This window comes from Saccostrea cucullata, unplaced genomic scaffold (assembly GCF_032062105.1).
Source record: "Saccostrea cucullata isolate Sc308-1 unplaced genomic scaffold, CSIRO_AGI_Scuc_v1 ctg9510, whole genome shotgun sequence".
NCBI classification, from domain to species: domain Eukaryota; kingdom Metazoa; phylum Mollusca; class Bivalvia; order Ostreida; family Ostreidae; genus Saccostrea; species Saccostrea cuccullata.
This window is the reverse complement of record NW_026925064.1, coordinates 1-18,737: the sequence shown is the minus strand read 5'-3', so window position 1 is coordinate 18,737 and position 18,737 is coordinate 1. Positions and strand designations below refer to the sequence as shown.

The 18,737-nt window shown below is 34.5% G+C and overlaps 1 long non-coding RNA gene across 1 annotated transcript; it reads left to right on the top strand.

Annotated features, from left to right (window-relative positions):
- The first annotated feature begins 2,645 nt into the window (after nt 1-2,645).
- LOC134267991 (uncharacterized) lies at nt 2,646-14,334 on the top strand. Its single transcript, XR_009992262.1, has 4 exons — nt 2,646-2,818; nt 6,478-6,627; nt 10,287-10,436; nt 14,097-14,334. It is a non-coding gene; the product is annotated as an uncharacterized LOC134267991 (long non-coding RNA).
- The last annotated feature ends 4,403 nt before the right edge of the window (nt 14,335-18,737 follow it).

Genomic DNA, 18,737 nt, shown 5'->3' with positions numbered 1-18,737 from the left:
AAGTTATTTTCATCAGTGTCTTTTGGGGCATGCATCACATGGGTTTGCTGCTGTTTCCGGCCATGTGTACAAAGACCTTTAATACATGCGGAAAGGGTAACTGAGAATGCTTTGAAGGATTGAAAATATTGAGAATATGTCATTTTCTTACTTAAGGTGACATTTTTGTATTTTTTATTAAACAACCCTCGTAATCAAAGGAACGTAGTGTTTAGAAATGATTTCTCAGAAAAATAAATTGAAGATCCGTTCCTTCTCATACTTTGCATTCATAATAATTTACATGTATTTCAAATAATTACTTTATATATGATCTTAATGAGCAAGGCACTTAATCAATCGGTGCTGGTGTGACAAGTCTACTGTTCTCTAGAATCCATCACTCTTATAGCTAGTGAGCTCTTTCAACATTACAATAAGGTAACACCTTGTATGTATCTCCACCAATAAATAAAAACACAACAAAAGTAGATTTTTTAAGTTAATTGGAAAAAAATCAACAAATATTTACAATATTAAAAAAAGAACATTTATATATAATATGCCATTATAAAAATAATAAATAAAATAAATGGATAATGAAACGGGGAAAATGTAAGCAAAACGTAATCAAAACTATTTACAGTGATTCTATATGAACTATGAAAGTGTAGTACATGTACCACCTACCTGTGTGACAATCTGTAGAAAATATGATGGAAATACACCCACCTAAAACCACGTCGTTAGGTACGTCACACGTCATAGGTCAGGTGCTCATTCACACAGGTAACAATGGAGGCTTACAAGCTCAAGGCGCCGAACATCCGTACCAAACACTGCAACTCAGTCTCCATTGGTGAAAACTGAAAACAATATGCAATTAAGAAAAGTTGCGAGAATAACAGAAATATCAAGAAGAATACATTTTAAAAGTGGTTAATATTACAAAATACTAGTATACATACCAAAGCAGTCTTCTGTCTCTTCGAAAACATGAAAGGTTGGTCTGGTCTCTTGCGTTTGCGATTGGACTGCTTCTGAAATTTATCAACATAAAATGTATAATAAAAACTATCACAAAGACACGTATTATTCTCTGTTATTTACTTTCTATATCTGTTTTTAATAACGACTATTTTCCAATACCTCAGCTTCTATCGACTGTGCCTCAGTGCAGATGCCCCCTTCTGCTTTGTCCTCCACCAATCTCTTACTCACCTTGTCATCTGTCACCTGAAAAAATAATTTTCTGACTTTTATTTTTTTTCTTTTCTCCTTTTAGGCACGTTTCAAAGAAACATAAAATAGCATCTCAATTGCTGACTCTCCATTACCTTGACTACACGTATCTCACAAACATTTTTAAAGGTTATTCTTACTGAGAATTTTTTAAACTTTGTTTATTGTAGTAAATGATACTACTTAGTGATACTTTTAATTACACCTACCCTGTCAGTGGCAGTTTCAGGCTCATCAGAGGAAGAGTCGACAGGGGTCTCAGCACGCGGAAAGGAACCGCCAATGAAGGGTTGTGTGGGTTCCACCTCAGCAGCCGGGGAGGGTTCCCATCAGACCCGGTGGTAACATCTGTCGGTTCCTCACGGAGCCCAGTGTCAACAGCGGGAGAGGATGGCTCAGTCTCCTGTAAAATAGGTAATAAAGTGTGATGTTCTGTGTGTGCTTACAAAAATGATACTTCATAGGCCATCTAACTTCAATAAAAGAGATGATAATGAACTATTTCTTTTCAAAACAAAGTAGATGTACAAAGCAAGTCAGTTGTTACCGTATATGTTTAGCATAAGGATTGTGGATAAGCTTACATCAACAGCAGCCTTGGCCTGTAGCTCTACTGACTGCTATTGTAAGAAAATAAAAAAGAAGGATTTAGATTGTTATAAATTTGGTAACATATGACCAGGGATATTTTCCTAACTTAAGCAGCCATTTTTTAAACTTTATAAACAAAGATCAAATAAAGAAATTAAAGACTGAATGAAAATCATATAACCCTCTTTCCAAAGAAGAATGAATCCCAATCCGAAATTTTAAAAGAAATGTGATATGGAAAAAATCTCTTTCATGATGACTTTGAGCGAAAAATATCAACATCTATTGAAATTTAAAAAAAACATATTTGTATTATATTTGGAATAATATCTAATGCAGTCCTAAGATTTATGATTAAAAAAACAAATTTACCTTTGACATTTTACTCATTTTTCCACACTGCTGCCGGCATACCTGCTCTTTCTCTCTGATATATAGTGTTGCTGACCCAGGAGAACTCGGCGACTGCAGTTTGGACTCGTTTAGGTTCTACGGACAATTTACCCATAATTCCTCATGCTGCCTGCTCTTTTTCTCTGATCTATAGTGTTGCTGACTCAGGAGAACTCGGCGACTGCAGTTTGTACTTGTTTTGTTTCTAAGGACATTTTACCCATAATTCCTCACTGCTGCCTGCTCTTTTTCTCTGATCTATAGGTATCACACCGGTAATTGACCAATCAAAATGAACTTAGTCAAATATAGGTCCATATATATAAAATTAATTTTCTTTTCTTTTGAGGCGTTTTTCTATATTTTCTTCCAAGCCATTTTTACAACTTTGGTACCTGTGCCTAGTAAATTTTATGTACTTTGTGAATAAAGAAAGGTTTTTGACAGGAACTATTTTTTTCAGGGCATAGGAGGCTACTTCCTGTGATGCACTCGAGGTGTTTATAAACAAAGTGAAAACACGTGGATTTGAGGGTAGCCCTGTTTGCAGATGGAAAAAGTCCGAAAATGCCGTGTGGGTACCCTGTTTTTTTGGTGTCAGCTAATGTGACAGGTAATGTTTAACATCTCCTGCTAAATATTTTTTCATGTAAACACATACCTGATTTTTAACGATTTTTTATTCTAAATAGAATTATATAGTGAAAACAATTACCGGTGTGATACCTTGAAGGTGATTATGAAAAATCATTTAAATCGTTATTAAAGACATTTTTCATATTTAAAAGGCATATTTCAACAGAATATGTGATTTTACTAACTTTTTGTTAGGAAACACACAATTTTAAAATTAGAATTAGAATTTACATTATTTTTCACAGATTTCTGTGTAAAAATTAACAATAGGTTATTTTTTACACTCACTTCTTTAAAATATGAGTAAAAAGGTAGCATTATGCATCTGAAATGTAGAAAGAAGTCAGAGAATGTTGTTTTTTCATTTTATATGACTTAACATTATTTGCATCAGCTGACCGCAGTCAATTATAGTATCTACAGACTTTGAAGTAAAGGGTGTTAAAGCTGATTTTTCAAGAATAGACTAATTCTAGGTTTGCAAATGAATTTTCAGCACAAGCGACAACTGCGATAAAATGTAAATAAGTAAAATATGTTCTCACAGAATGATAATTTCTACAGATATATGCTTTATTTTAATTTATTCACACCTCCATTGATACATATGTTACTGCATTGGAAGAATAGAAATAATGAAATGAGTCAGATCTGTCTAATAAACTTCAAACATAAGCTACATAAGTAAAATTCTTTAAGAATTTTTCACAGGAAGGAAGGTTATGACCAAAATATCCTTAAATACTGTCAGAGTCTGCATGATAATACTTATTCTGAGTTCTAATCATGCATCATACATGTAGTGCAGAATGTCACTTAGCACCATGGCATGCCTCTTGTGGTTCTCAGGACTTTATTCATGCTTTTGCAGCTGACATTCATGTTTTCTCAGTTTGTCGGAGACTGTTTTTGTTATTTTTTTCATTTATATGTAGGTGTTGACTGTCACTTTTGATTTAAGTCTCAGTCAGTGATGCTTATATGAGCATGATCTATTAAGGATATCATTGTACTGAAATATTAATAAATTGTAAATTTAACTGATGAAGAAATTTGGATATTTACATAATTAAAATATCAGAATAACTATAATTCAGCTAATAAGGTGCACCTTTCTTCTCAGGTCACCTCCTATAAATTTTATCAGCAGTTTTTGTACACCCACCCACCTCAAAGATTCATGGAGGATGTCCTGAAACTGGTCTCTGTGATGCATTTTGTTACATGTAAATGTGTTCAAACCAATAAAAATGTTTAATATTTATATTTTAAAATTTGAATTTTTATTTTTTATGTAAATTTGGTGAAACAAACAGATGTAATCTTGCATAAATCATGGAAATTCATTAAACACCTTTGGAATTCCTGAGTAAATCCATGAAAAGAGAATAATTATGCATGTTAAATTGAAATTTCATGGCTACTTTGTGTCTTAAGAGAAAGCCAGTTACATAAATCACAACAATAAATTACATCTGAATTGTTGTCTCCATTTTCTAATCATCAAAGCCAGTTTATTGGAGTGTGGGAGCTGTCAAGAACCTCCCTAGATGCTGATATCATTAAGACTGCCCTGAGTTACAACACAGCATTTAGATAAACTTCTTTACAGCATCTTGTAGACAAATACCTAGGCTTTATTTGGAACATAAATTGACCAGATACAGTTTTCATTATCAACCCAGTATTTAACAATTTCTGTATTTTGTTCATTCTTTGAAGGGGAAAATGCAACTTTGTTATGTAATAATTACATAATGGTCTTAGACTTGTAACCTCTTTTTTTGTTTGTTGTGAAGAACAAAGCATATACTCTCCACAGATAAAAAATTGGTTGCCAAGCTTATTCTTTTAAGGATGAAATTCTGCTTCAAAAGATGCACAAAAAACTGCTTCCAGAGTGCTCTGTGTGTTATTCTTGACTGCTCTGGAGTAAGGGAGATAAATGCTTCATATCTTCAGAAATAAGGGGATTTAGATCACCAGACTTAAGGATGTTGGGGACAATTGTTTAATGAATCTAAGGTGCAACAAAAGGCCCATGGGCCACATCGCTCACCTGAGCACTGTGGTTAGGAAAAAGCAGAATTGGTTTATACTTGAAAAGCTTAAATCCAAAAGTAGCCCTATGACCAATCATGACTTTGCTATTCTTAAGAAGAAGATTTTTAAAGAATTTTCCTATACATTTCTATGTAAAACTTTGGTCGGCCATTTTGGCCCCGCCCTACCCCTGGGGGTCATGATTCGAACAAACTTGAATCTACACTACCTGAGGATGCTTCCATATAAATATGATCAATTATGGCTTTGTTATTCTTGAGAAGAAGATTTTTATAGAATTTTCCTATACATTTCTATGTAAATCTTTGGTCGGCCATTTTGGCCCCGCCCTACCCCTGGGGGTCATGATTCGAACAAACTTGAGTCTACACTACCTGAAGATGCTTCCATATAAATATGATCAATTATGGCTTTGTTATTCTTGAGGAAGAAGATTTTTATAGAATTTTCCTATATATTTCTATGTAAATCTTTGGTCGGCCATTTTGGCCCCGCCCTACCCCTGGAGGTCATGATTTGAACAAACTTGAATCTACACTACCTGAGGATGCTTCTATATAAATATGATAAATTATGGCTTTGCTGATTTTTAAAGAATTTTCCTATATATTTCTATGTAAAACTTTGGTCGGCCATTTTGGCCCCACCCTAACCCTGGGGGTCATGATTTGAACAAACTTGAATCTACACTACCTGAGGATGCTTCTATATAAATATGATCAATTATGGCTTTGTTGTTCTTGAGGAGAAGATTTTTAAAGAAATTTCCTATATATTTCTATGTAAAACTTTGGTCGGCCATTTTGGCCCCGCCCTACCCCTGGGGGTCATGATTTGAAAAAACTTGAATCTACATCACCTGAGGATGCTTCCATATAAATATGATCAAATATGGCTTTGCTATTCTTGAGAAGAAGATTTTTAAAGAAATTTCCTATATATTTCTATGTAAAACTTTGGTCAGCCGTTTTGGCCCCGCCCTACCCCTGGGGGTCATGATTTGAACAAACTTGAATCTACACTACCTGAGGATGTTTCCCCATAAGTTTCATCTTTCCTGGCACAGTGGTTCTTGAGAAGAAGATTTTTAAAACATGCCACCAAATTTTCATTAATTCCCAATTATCTCCCCTTGAATGAGGGCGTGGCCCTTTATTTGAACAAACTTGAATCCCCTTCGCCCAAGGATACTTTGTGGCAAGTTTGGTCGAAATTGGCCCGGCGGTTCTTGAGAAGAAGTCGAAAATGTGAAAAGTTTACAGACAGACGGACAGACAGACGGACAGACAGACAGACAGACAGACGGACGCCGGACAAAATGTGATCAGAAAAGCTCACTTGAGCCTTCGGCTCAGGTGAGCTAAAAATGAAAAAAAAATCGAACACCCTCAAAGGTCCTTCAAGGTATCACACCGGTAATTGACCAATCAAAGTGAACTTAGTCAAATGTAGGTTCATATATATAAAATTAATTTTCTTTTGTTTTGAGGCGTTTTTCTATTTTCTTAGCCTAGTAAATTTTATGTACTTTGTGAATAAAGAAAGGTTTTTGACAGGAACTATTTTTTTCAGGGCATAGGAGGCTACTTCCTGTGATGCACTCGAGGTGTTTATAAACAAAGTGAAAACACGTGGATTTGAGGGTAGCCCTGTTTGCAGATGGAAAAAGTCCGAAAATGCCGTGTGGGTACCCTGTTTTTTTGGTGTCAGCTAATGTGACAGGTAATGTTTAACATCTCCTGCTAAATATTTTTTCATGTAAACACATACCTGATTTTTAACGATTTTTTATTCTAAATAGAATTATATAGTGAAAACAATTACCGGTGTGATACCTTGAAGGTGATTATGAAAAATCATTTAAATCGTTATTAAAGACATTTTTCATATTTAAAAGGCATATTTCAACAGAATATGTGATTTTACTAACTTTTTGTTAGGAAACACACAATTTTAAAATTAGAATTAGAATTTACATTATTTTTCACAGATTTCTGTGTTAAAATTAACAATAGGTTATTTTTTACACTCACTTCTTTAAAATATGAGTAAAAAGGTAGCATTATGCATCTGAAATGTAGAAAGAAGTCAGAGAATGTTGTTTTTTCATTTTATATGACTTAACATTATTTGCATCAGCTGACCGCAGTCAATTATAGTATCTACAGACTTTGAAGTAAAGGGTGTTAAAGCTGATTTTTCAAGAATAGACTAATTCTAGGTTTGCGAATGAATTTTCAGCACAAGCGACAACTGCGATAAAATGTAAATAAGTAAAATATGTTCTCACAGAATGATAATTTCTACAGATATATGCTTTATTTTAATTTATTCACACCTCCATTGATACATATGTTACTGCATTGGAAGAATAGAAATAATGAAATGAGTCAGATCTGTCTAATAAACTTCAAACATAAGCTACATAAGTAAAATTCTTTAAGAATTTTTCACAGGAAGGAAGGTTATGACCAAAATATCCTTAAATACTGTCAGAGTCTGCATGATAATACTTATTCTTAGTTCTAATCATGCATCATACATGTAGTGCAGAATGTCACTTAGCACCATGGCATGCCTCTTGTGGTTCTCAGGACTTTATTCATGCTTTTGCAGCTGACATTCATGTTTTCTCAGTTTGTCGGAGACTGTTTTTGTTATTTTTTTCATTTATATGTAGGTGTTGACTGTCACTTTTGATTTAAGTCTCAGTCAGTGATGCTTATATGAGCATGATCTATTAAGGATATCATTGTACTGAAATATTAATAAATTGTAAATTTAACTGATGAAGAAATTTGGATATTTACATAATTAAAATATCAGAATAACTATAATTCAGCTAATAAGGTGCACCTTTCTTCTCAGGTCACCTCCTATAAATTTTATCAGCAGTTTTTGTACACCCACCCACCTCAAAGATTCATGGAGGATGTCCTGAAACTGGTCTCTGTGATGCATTTTGTTACATGTAAATGTGTTCAAACCAATAAAAATGTTTAATATTTATATTTTAAAATTTGAATTTTTATTTTTTATGTAAATTTGGTGAAACAAACAGATGTAATCTTGCATAAATCATGGAAATTCATTAAACACCTTTGGAATTCCTGAGTAAATCCATGAAAAGAGAATAATTATGCATGTTAAATTGAAATTTCATGGCTACTTTGTGTCTTAAGAGAAAGCCAGTTACATAAATCACAACAATAAATTACATCTGAATTGTTGTCTCCATTTTCTAATCATCAAAGCCAGTTTATTGGAGTGTGGGAGCTGTCAAGAACCTCCCTAGATGCTGATATCATTAAGACTGCCCTGAGTTACAACACAGCATTTAGATAAACTTCTTTACAGCATCTTGTAGACAAATACCTAGGCTTTATTTGGAACATAAATTGACCAGATACAGTTTTCATTATCAACCCAGTATTTAACAATTTCTGTATTTTGTTCATTCTTTGAAGGGGAAAATGCAACTTTGTTATGTAATAATTACATAATGGTCTTAGACTTGTAACCTCTTTTTTTGTTTGTTGTGAAGAACAAAGCATATACTCTCCACAGATAAAAAATTGGTTGCCAAGCTTATTCTTTTAAGGATGAAATTCTGCTTCAAAAGATGCACAAAAAACTGCTTCCAGAGTGCTCTGTGTGTTATTCTTGACTGCTCTGGAGTAAGGGAGATAAATGCTTCATATCTTCAGAAATAAGGGGATTTAGATCACCAGACTTAAGGATGTTGGGGACAATTGTTTAATGAATCTAAGGTGCAACAAAAGGCCCATGGGCCACATCGCTCACCTGAGCACTGTGGTTAGGAAAAAGCAGAATTGGTTTATACTTGAAAAGCTTAAATCCAAAAGTAGCCCTATGACCAATCATGACTTTGCTATTCTTAAGAAGAAGATTTTTAAAGAATTTTCCTATACATTTCTATGTAAAACTTTGGTCGGCCATTTTGGCCCCGCCCTACCCCTGGGGGTCATGATTCGAACAAACTTGAATCTACACTACCTGAGGATGCTTCCATATAAATATGATCAATTATGGCTTTGTTATTCTTGAGAAGAAGATTTTTATAGAATTTTCCTATACATTTCTATGTAAATCTTTGGTCGGCCATTTTGGCCCCGCCCTACCCCTGGGGGTCATGATTCGAACAAACTTGAGTCTACACTACCTGAAGATGCTTCCATATAAATATGATCAATTATGGCTTTGTTATTCTTGAGGAAGAAGATTTTTATAGAATTTTCCTATATATTTCTATGTAAATCTTTGGTCGGCCATTTTGGCCCCGCCCTACCCCTGGAGGTCATGATTTGAACAAACTTGAATCTACACTACCTGAGGATGCTTCTATATAAATATGATCAATTATGGCTTTGCTGATTTTTAAAGAATTTTCCTATATATTTCTATGTAAAACTTTGGTCGGCCATTTTGGCCCCACCCTAACCCTGGGTGTCATGATTTGAACAAACTTGAATCTACACTACCTGAGGATGCTTCTATATAAATATGATCAATTATGGCTTTGTTGTTCTTGAGGAGAAGATTTTTAAAGAAATTTCCTATATATTTCTATGTAAAACTTTGGTCGGCCATTTTGGCCCCGCCCTACCCCTGGGGGTCATGATTTGAAAAAACTTGAATCTACATCACCTGAGGATGCTTCCATATAAATATGATCAAATATGGCTTTGCTATTCTTGAGAAGAAGATTTTTAAAGAAATTTCCTATATATTTCTATGTAAAACTTTGGTCGGCCATGTTGGCCCCGCCCTACCCCTGGGGGTCATGATTTGAACAAATTTGAATCTACACTACCTGAGGATGTTTCCCCATAAGTTTCATCTTTCCTGGCACAGTGGTTCTTGAGAAGAAGATTTTTAAAACATGCCACCAAATTTTCATTAATTCCCAATTATCTCCCCTTGAATGAGGGCGTGGCCCTTTATTTGAACAAACTTGAATCCCCTTCGCCCAAGGATACTTTGTGGCAAGTTTGGTCGAAATTGGCCCGGCGGTTCTTGAGAAGAAGTCGAAAATGTGAAAAGTTTACAGACAGACGGACAGACAGACGGACAGACAGACAGACAGACAGACGGACGCCGGACAAAATGTGATCAGAAAAGCTCACTTGAGCCTTCGGCTCAGGTGAGCTAAAAATGAAAAAAAAATCGAACACCCTCAAAGGTCCTTCAAGGTATCACACCGGTAATTGACCAATCAAAGTGAACTTAGTCAAATGTAGGTTCATATATATAAAATTAATTTTCTTTTGTTTTGAGGCGTTTTTCTATTTTCTTAGCCTAGTAAATTTTATGTACTTTGTGAATAAAGAAAGGTTTTTGACAGGAACTATTTTTTTCAGGGCATAGGAGGCTACTTCCTGTGATGCACTCGAGGTGTTTATAAACAAAGTGAAAACACGTGGATTTGAGGGTAGCCCTGTTTGCAGATGGAAAAAGTCCGAAAATGCCGTGTGGGTACCCTGTTTTTTTGGTGTCAGCTAATGTGACAGGTAATGTTTAACATCTCCTGCTAAATATTTTTTCATGTAAACACATACCTGATTTTTAACGATTTTTTATTCTAAATAGAATTATATAGTGAAAACAATTACCGGTGTGATACCTTGAAGGTGATTATGAAAAATCATTTAAATCGTTATTAAAGACATTTTTCATATTTAAAAGGCATATTTCAACAGAATATGTGATTTTACTAACTTTTTGTTAGGAAACACACAATTTTAAAATTAGAATTAGAATTTACATTATTTTTCACAGATTTCTGTGTTAAAATTAACAATAGGTTATTTTTTACACTCACTTCTTTAAAATATGAGTAAAAAGGTAGCATTATGCATCTGAAATGTAGAAAGAAGTCAGAGAATGTTGTTTTTTCATTTTATATGACTTAACATTATTTGCATCAGCTGACCGCAGTCAATTATAGTATCTACAGACTTTGAAGTAAAGGGTGTTAAAGCTGATTTTTCAAGAATAGACTAATTCTAGGTTTGCGAATGAATTTTCAGCACAAGCGACAACTGCGATAAAATGTAAATAAGTAAAATATGTTCTCACAGAATGATAATTTCTACAGATATATGCTTTATTTTAATTTATTCACACCTCCATTGATACATATGTTACTGCATTGGAAGAATAGAAATAATGAAATGAGTCAGATCTGTCTAATAAACTTCAAACATAAGCTACATAAGTAAAATTCTTTAAGAATTTTTCACAGGAAGGAAGGTTATGACCAAAATATCCTTAAATACTGTCAGAGTCTGCATGATAATACTTATTCTGAGTTCTAATCATGCATCATACATGTAGTGCAGAATGTCACTTAGCACCATGGCATGCCTCTTGTGGTTCTCAGGACTTTATTCATGCTTTTGCAGCTGACATTCATGTTTTCTCAGTTTGTCGGAGACTGTTTTTTGTTATTTTTTTCATTTATATGTAGGTGTTGACTGTCACTTTTGATTTAAGTCTCAGTCAGTGATGCTTATATGAGCATGATCTATTAAGGATATCATTGTACTGAAATATTAATAAATTGTAAATTTAACTGATGAAGAAATTTGGATATTTACATAATTAAAATATCAGAATAACTATAATTCAGCTAATAAGGTGCACCTTTCTTCTCAGGTCACCTCCTATAAATTTTATCAGCAGTTTTTGTACACCCACCCACCTCAAAGATTCATGGAGGATGTCCTGAAACTGGTCTCTGTGATGCATTTTGTTACATGTAAATGTGTTCAAACCCATAAAAATGTTTAATATTTATATTTTAAAATTTGAATTTTTATTTTTTATGTAAATTTGGTGAAACAAACAGATGTAATCTTGCATAAATCATGGAAATTCATTAAACACCTTTGGAATTCCTGAGTAAATCCATGAAAAGAGAATAATTATGCATGTTAAATTGAAATTTCATGGCTACTTTGTGTCTTAAGAGAAAGCCAGTTACATAAATCACAACAATAAATTACATCTGAATTGTTGTCTCCATTTTCTAATCATCAAAGCCAGTTTATTGGAGTGTGGGAGCTGTCAAGAACCTCCCTAGATGCTGATATCATTAAGACTGCCCTGAGTTACAACACAGCATTTAGATAAACTTCTTTACAGCATCTTGTAGACAAATACCTAGGCTTTATTTGGAACATAAATTGACCAGATACAGTTTTCATTATCAACCCAGTATTTAACAATTTCTGTATTTTGTTCATTCTTTGAAGGGGAAAATGCAACTTTGTTATGTAATAATTACATAATGGTCTTAGACTTGTAACCTCTTTTTTTGTTTGTTGTGAAGAACAAAGCATATACTCTCCACAGATAAAAAATTGGTTGCCAAGCTTATTCTTTTAAGGATGAAATTCTGCTTCAAAAGATGCACAAAAAACTGCTTCCAGAGTGCTCTGTGTGTTATTCTTGACTGCTCTGGAGTAAGGGAGATAAATGCTTCATATCTTCAGAAATAAGGGGATTTAGATCACCAGACTTAAGGATGTTGGGGACAATTGTTTAATGAATCTAAGGTGCAACAAAAGGCCCATGGGCCACATCGCTCACCTGAGCACTGTGGTTAGGAAAAAGCAGAATTGGTTTATACTTGAAAAGCTTAAATCCAAAAGTAGCCCTATGACCAATCATGACTTTGCTATTCTTAAGAAGAAGATTTTTAAAGAATTTTCCTATACATTTCTATGTAAAACTTTGGTCGGCCATTTTGGCCCCGCCCTACCCCTGGGGGTCATGATTCGAACAAACTTGAATCTACACTACCTGAGGATGCTTCCATATAAATATGATCAATTATGGCTTTGTTATTCTTGAGAAGAAGATTTTTATAGAATTTTCCTATACATTTCTATGTAAAACTTTGGTCGGCCATTTTGGCCCCGCCCTACCCCTGGGGGTCATGATTCGAACAAACTTGAGTCTACACTACCTGAAGATGCTTCCATATAAATATGATCAATTATGGCTTTGTTATTCTTGAGGAAGAAGATTTTTATAGAATTTTCCTATATATTTCTATGTAAATCTTTGGTCGGCCATTTTGGCCCCGCCCTACCCCTGGAGGTCATGATTTGAACAAACTTGAATCTACACTACCTGAGGATGCTTCTATATAAATATGATCAATTATGGCTTTGCTGATTTTTAAAGAATTTTCCTATATATTTCTATGTAAAACTTTGGTCGGCCATTTTGGCCCCACCCTAACCCTGGGTGTCATGATTTGAACAAACTTGAATCTACACTACCTGAGGATGCTTCTATATAAATATGATCAATTATGGCTTTGTTGTTCTTGAGGAGAAGATTTTTAAAGAAATTTCCTATATATTTCTATGTAAAACTTTGGTCGGCCATTTTGGCCCCGCCCTACCCCTGGGGGTCATGATTTGAAAAAACTTGAATCTACATCACCTGAGGATGCTTCCATATAAATATGATCAAATATGGCTTTGCTATTCTTGAGAAGAAGATTTTTAAAGAAATTTCCTATATATTTCTATGTAAAACTTTGGTCGGCCATGTTGGCCCCGCCCTACCCCTGGGGGTCATGATTTGAACAAATTTGAATCTACACTACCTGAGGATGTTTCCCCATAAGTTTCATCTTTCCTGGCACAGTGGTTCTTGAGAAGAAGATTTTTAAAACATGCCACCAAATTTTCATTAATTCCCAATTATCTCCCCTTGAATGAGGGCGTGGCCCTTTATTTGAACAAACTTGAATCCCCTTCGCCCAAGGATACTTTGTGGCAAGTTTGGTCGAAATTGGCCCGGCGGTTCTTGAGAAGAAGTCGAAAATGTGAAAAGTTTACAGACAGACGGACAGACAGACGGACAGACAGACAGACAGACAGACGGACGCCGGACAAAATGTGATCAGAAAAGCTCACTTGAGCCTTCGGCTCAGGTGAGCTAAAAATGAAAAAAAAATCGAACACCCTCAAAGGTCCTTCAAGGTATCACACCGGTAATTGACCAATCAAAGTGAACTTAGTCAAATGTAGGTTCATATATATAAAATTAATTTTCTTTTGTTTTGAGGCGTTTTTCTATTTTCTTAGCCTAGTAAATTTTATGTACTTTGTGAATAAAGAAAGGTTTTTGACAGGAACTATTTTTTTCAGGGCATAGGAGGCTACTTCCTGTGATGCACTCGAGGTGTTTATAAACAAAGTGAAAACACGTGGATTTGAGGGTAGCCCTGTTTGCAGATGGAAAAAGTCCGAAAATGCCGTGTGGGTACCCTGTTTTTTTGGTGTCAGCTAATGTGACAGGTAATGTTTAACATCTCCTGCTAAATATTTTTTCATGTAAACACATACCTGATTTTTAACGATTTTTTATTCTAAATAGAATTATATAGTGAAAACAATTACCGGTGTGATACCTTGAAGGTGATTATGAAAAATCATTTAAATCGTTATTAAAGACATTTTTCATATTTAAAAGGCATATTTCAACAGAATATGTGATTTTACTAACTTTTTGTTAGGAAACACACAATTTTAAAATTAGAATTAGAATTTACATTATTTTTCACAGATTTCTGTGTTAAAATTAACAATAGGTTATTTTTTACACTCACTTCTTTAAAATATGAGTAAAAAGGTAGCATTATGCATCTGAAATGTAGAAAGAAGTCAGAGAATGTTGTTTTTTCATTTTATATGACTTAACATTATTTGCATCAGCTGACCGCAGTCAATTATAGTATCTACAGACTTTGAAGTAAAGGGTGTTAAAGCTGATTTTTCAAGAATAGACTAATTCTAGGTTTGCGAATGAATTTTCAGCACAAGCGACAACTGCGATAAAATGTAAATAAGTAAAATATGTTCTCACAGAATGATAATTTCTACAGATATATGCTTTATTTTAATTTATTCACACCTCCATTGATACATATGTTACTGCATTGGAAGAATAGAAATAATGAAATGAGTCAGATCTGTCTAATAAACTTCAAACATAAGCTACATAAGTAAAATTCTTTAAGAATTTTTCACAGGAAGGAAGGTTATGACCAAAATATCCTTAAATACTGTCAGAGTCTGCATGATAATACTTATTCTGAGTTCTAATCATGCATCATACATGTAGTGCAGAATGTCACTTAGCACCATGGCATGCCTCTTGTGGTTCTCAGGACTTTATTCATGCTTTTGCAGCTGACATTCATGTTTTCTCAGTTTGTCGGAGACTGTTTTTTGTTATTTTTTTCATTTATATGTAGGTGTTGACTGTCACTTTTGATTTAAGTCTCAGTCAGTGATGCTTATATGAGCATGATCTATTAAGGATATCATTGTACTGAAATATTAATAAATTGTAAATTTAACTGATGAAGAAATTTGGATATTTACATAATTAAAATATCAGAATAACTATAATTCAGCTAATAAGGTGCACCTTTCTTCTCAGGTCACCTCCTATAAATTTTATCAGCAGTTTTTGTACACCCACCCACCTCAAAGATTCATGGAGGATGTCCTGAAACTGGTCTCTGTGATGCATTTTGTTACATGTAAATGTGTTCAAACCCATAAAAATGTTTAATATTTATATTTTAAAATTTGAATTTTTATTTTTTATGTAAATTTGGTGAAACAAACAGATGTAATCTTGCATAAATCATGGAAATTCATTAAACACCTTTGGAATTCCTGAGTAAATCCATGAAAAGAGAATAATTATGCATGTTAAATTGAAATTTCATGGCTACTTTGTGTCTTAAGAGAAAGCCAGTTACATAAATCACAACAATAAATTACATCTGAATTGTTGTCTCCATTTTCTAATCATCAAAGCCAGTTTATTGGAGTGTGGGAGCTGTCAAGAACCTCCCTAGATGCTGATATCATTAAGACTGCCCTGGGTTACAACACAGCATTTAGATAAACTTCTTCACAGCATCTTGTAGACAAATACCTAGGCTTTATTTGGAACATAAATTGACCAGATACAGTTTTCATTATCAACCCAGTATTTAACAATTTCTGTATTTTTGTTCATTCTTTGAAGGGGAAAATGCAACTTTGTTATGTAATAATTACATAATGGTCTTAGACTTGTAACCTCTTTTTTTGTTTGTTGTGAAGAACAAAGCATATACTCTCCACAGATAAAAAATTGGTTGCCAAGCTTATTCTTTTAAGGATGAAATTCTGCTTCAAAAGATGCACAAAAAACTGCTTCCAGAGTGCTCTGTGTGTTATTCTTGACTGCTCTGGAGTAAGGGAGATAAATGCTTCATATCTTCAGAAATAAAGGGATTTAGATCACCAGACTTAAGGATGTTGGGGACAATTGTTTAATGAATCTAAGGTGCAACAAGAGGCCCATGGGCCACATCGCTCACCTGAGCACTGTGGGTAAGAAATAGTAGAATTTGGTTTATTATTGAAAAGTTTGAATCCAAAAGTAGTCCTATGACCAATCATGGCTTTGCTATTCTTAAGAAGAAGATTTTTAAAGAATTTTCCTATACATTTCTATGTAAAACTTTGGTCGGCCATTTTGGCCCCGCCCTACCCCTGGGGGTCATGATTCGAACAAACTTGAATCTACACTACCTGAGGATGCTTCCATATACACATGATCAATTATGGCTTTGTTATTCTTGAGAAGAAGATTTTTATAGAATTTTCCTATACATTTCTATGTAAATCTTTGGTCGGCCATTTTGGCCCCGCCCTACCCCTGGGGGTCATGATTCGAACAAACTTGAGTCTACACTACCTGAAGATGCTTCCATATAAATATGATCAATTATGGCTTTGTTATTCTTGAGAAGAAGATTTTTATAGAATTTTCCTATACATTTCTATGTAAATCTTTGGTCGGCCATTTTGGCCCCGCCCTACCCCTGGAGGTCATGATTAGAACAAACTTGAATCTACACTACCTGAGGATGCTTCTATATAAATATGTTCAATTATGGCTTTGCTGATTTTTAAAGACATTTGCTATATATTTCTATGTAAAACTTTGGTCGGCCATTTTGGCCCCACCCTAACCCTGGGGGTCATGATTTGAACAAACTTGAATCTACACTACCTGAGGATGCTTCCATATAAATATGATCAATTATGGCTTTGTTGTTCTTGAGGAGAAGATTTTTAAAGAAATTTCCTATATATTTCTATGTAAAACTTTGGTCGGCCATTTTGGCCCCGCCCTACCCCTGGGGGTCATGATTTGAAAAAAATTGAATCTACATCACCTGAGGATGCTTCCATATAAATATGATCAAATATGGCTTTGCTATTCTTGAGGAGAAGATTTTTAAAGAAATTTCCTATATATTTCTATGTAAAACTTTGGTCGGCCATGTTGGCCCCGCCCTACCCCTGGGGGTCATGATTTGAACAAATTTGATTCTACACTACCTGAGGATCCCTTCTCATAAGTTTCATCTTTCCTGGCACAGTGGTTCTTGAGAAGAAGATTTTTAAAACATGCCACCAAATTTTCATTAATTCCCAATTATCTCCCCTTGAATGAAGGCGTGGTCCTTTATTTTGAACAAACTTGAATCCCCTTCGCCCAAGGATACTTTGTGGCAAGTTTGGTCGAAATTGGCCCGGCGGTTCTTGAGAAGAAGTCGAAAATGTGAAAAGTTTACAGACAGACGGACAGACAGACGGACAGACAGACAGACAGACGGACGCCGGACAAAATGTGATCAGAAAAGCTCACTTGAGCCTTCGGCTCAGGTGAGCTAAAAATGAAAAAAAAATCGAACACCCTCAAAGGTCCTTCAAGGTATCACACCGGTAATTGACCAATCAAAATGAACTAAGTCAAATGTAGGTTCATATATATAAAATTAATTTTCTTTTGTTTTGAGGCGTTTTTCTACATTCTTCCAAGCCATTTTTACAACTTTGGTACCTGTACCTAGTAAATTTAATGTATTTTGTAAATAGATAAAGTTTTTTGACAGGAGCTATTTTTTCAGGGCATAGGAGGCTACTTCCTGGAGTGCACCGGAAATGTTTTTAAACATGCTGAAAACACGTGGGTTTGAGGGTAGCCCTGTTTGCAGATGGAAAAAATAAGAAAATGCCGTGTAGGTACCCTGTTTTTTGGACTCGGCTAATGTGACAGGTACTGTTTAACATCTCCTGCTAAATATTTTTTCATGTAAACACATACCTGATTTTTAACGATTTTTTTATTCTATATAGAATTATATAGTGAAAACAATTACAGGTGTGATACCTTATAGTGTTGCTGACTCAGGAGAACTCGGCGACTGCAGTTTGGGCTCTCTTTCTTTCTATGGAATTGTTTTTGCTGTTTGCTGTTGTTGTTTGGTTGTTTGTTTGATGGTTTGATTATTATCATCATTTATTTATTTGGGGGAAAGTATTTTTATCTCGAAAAACCGCATGTTTAAGAGGATTATGGGTACAACACTGCCACATTTCAAGGTCTGTTTAGCTAGCCTGACAAACATATGAATGTTACAAATATCAGAAGACAATTCTACAATTATTCTTAATCAATTTATAAATCAATGTATAAACCTTTTTACATAAAGTCAATATAATTCTTTATACCCCACCTCGTCATGTTTCCCAGATGCTGTGTTTAAGGTCTCTGACGAGCCCTTGTCTGGATCCTCACCGTCTGAAATATATGAAAGAAAAAAATGTACTTCTTTAAAACTCCATTATTGAGAATGAAAGTTGCAATTGCCGCAAATAATAGAATCAAAGAAAGAAAAAAAAAAGAGAAAAAAGGGGGGGGGGGACAGGGGG